Source organism: Nicotiana tabacum, chromosome 11, assembly GCF_000715075.1.
Source record: "Nicotiana tabacum cultivar K326 chromosome 11, ASM71507v2, whole genome shotgun sequence".
In the NCBI taxonomy this organism is placed as follows: domain Eukaryota; kingdom Viridiplantae; phylum Streptophyta; class Magnoliopsida; order Solanales; family Solanaceae; genus Nicotiana; species Nicotiana tabacum.
The window spans coordinates 117599282-117601742 of record NC_134090.1 but is presented as its reverse complement, the minus strand read 5'-3'; positions in this window follow the sequence as shown (position 1 = coordinate 117601742).

The window sequence follows — 2461 nt, the reverse complement described above, 5'->3', positions numbered from 1 at the left end:
TGGGTTGAAGGTTTTGGAGAAGAAGGAGATGGAGGGGGGAGGCGGATGTTAGTGTTAGGTTTTTTTGTTTTGTTATTCTTTGTTTTGTTTTTGTGTTTAGACCAAAAAAATGAAGAAAGGGGTTGGGTATTGGGTTAATGGGGCGGACCGGGTCGACCCGGTCTGAAGTGGACTGGGTCATAGGGAAGATTGGGCCATTTTTTGGGTTTGTGGCTTGAAATCGAAGAAGAGGCCTAATTCCGACTTTCTTTATATTTTCGCTCTCTTTTCTTCTTTTATTTCTCTAAAACTAATTTATAAAAATACTTAAACTATTATTAAGAATTAAATTAAGTTATAAAAGCGCAAATTAACTCCCAATAACAATTAACGCACAATTAAGTAATAATTAAGCATAAAATTGTATATTTGGACATTAAATGCTAAAAATGCAAACGATGCCTATTTTTGTAATTTTTAATTTTTGTAAAACAAATTTAATTACTAACAATTGTAGAATTAAATCCTACATGCAAAATGCGACATATTTTTGTATTTTTTATTAATTTAGCAAATAAACACGCACAAACAAATATAAATAATTATTCAAAATATCACAAAATATCACAGAAATTCCACACCAAGGAAAATTATTTTATTTTTGAATTTTTGGGAGTAATTATCATATTGGGAAAAAATCACGTGCTTACAGATTTCATCTTTAATTCGTTTATCGAACATTCTTGATTTTTTGTATTGAATCTATCCACATATATTTAAAACCGCGTACAAATCTAATTGTTATCCGTTTTAAGGATAAACAATTGGCAAAGTTCAAAACCGTAGTTTTTTTTTCACCCGGTGTTTGGTACCCGCATTGGAGCCTGATTATATCTGAATTCGCACTGTGTAGGGCCCCATTCGGGGGAAGCACTCCCTACCAAGGATTTTTCCATACCCATGGCTCGAACTTGAGATGTTTGGTTAAAGGAAGAGCAGTCCCTTCTACTACACCACATCCTTTGGTGGTCAAAACCATGTTTGTTGTTGCTCCTCTTCCTGTTACTCTTTTGGCCGTTTTTAAGTGTGGAAAGTCTTCATTACCTTAGAAATTTCTTACCACGAGTGTTGATCTGAGAATAGAACAAATAGAGTCAGGAATATGAAAGAGGAGAACCTAAGAGTCACCATTTAATTCACCCAACTGTCATTTGAGTAAATAAAATATGATAAGAATTCATTGTGGAAAATGGGGAAGCATTTTTTTACCAAGAAGAAGACTAATTCATTAAACATAGTCCAATTTTTTCTCGTCCCTTTCTCTATCCAATTTTTTTTTTACTTTTTGAAAAATCTTTTGTTGTTTGGATATTTGCCAACTTCAAACATTTTGGGTTTGGATTAGGCTTTATAGTTCCTACTTAAGACCTTTCTGATTCAAAGTTTTCAAACTTCGTACATACAGATCTAAAGATGGGATTCCCAAGTCTAACTTCAAAGCCAAATATTTAAAGTTTGACATTGCCAACCACAAACATTTTGATCTAAAGTTTGGTTTGGGAATCCCAACTTCAGACCTATATGTCTAAAGATTCAGATTTCAAACAAGTGATTCCCAACTTTAGTCTCGCAAGTCTGAAGTTAATTCTAAGGTGGTTAAACTTTATAAACCTTGGCTATTTTTTAAATAGGGGACCTAAATACAGCTACTTGTACACTTACCCCCTCATGTGTTCAGCTTTGGGGACTTGGGATAAGGGATAAGGAAAGATACACAAATACCTATAGAAACCCAAAAAATTACTCTCACTGTATCCATTAAGAATTCTACTCGTTAAATAATATCAAGGAATTTTTACATTCCTATGTCATATAGTAAACTATATTACCCTTCATGCTTAACTTTTAATATAATTACCTTCTATATACCTAATTACCATTTATGTACCATTTTAGGATTTTAATGGTATTAATTAGTCTCCTAATTTTACTCAACCGTATATTCACACTCCCCCAAGTTTCTCTCTCCAAATCCCCACGATTTCCTCTTCAATCACCCACGATTTCCTCTTCTAAAACCAGCGAAAATCTGTGACCCCTCCACCATTGACAACCATTAAAAAGTTTTGAAGCTTTGAATTCGAATTTGGGTTTTCAAAAGACATTGTTTGTTTGGATTGGATGTTGTTGCAAAGAATTGAGAATTATCTCTACGTCTCTCTCTATCTCTTAATCCCAAATTTCAGTAATATAAGAGAAAAGGAAAATAGAGCAGTAATTCCACCATTGACAGCCATTAAAAAGCTTTGAAGCTTTGAATTCGAATTTGGGTTTTGAAAAATCATTATTTGTTTGGATTGAGTGTTGTTGAAAATAATTGGGAATATGGTTTGGAGTTTATATCTCAATTTTGAGGGGTTTTGGGAAGATTAGACTTGGTTTTGGCTGAATTTCAGATTGAAACTGACTTGATTTTAGATAT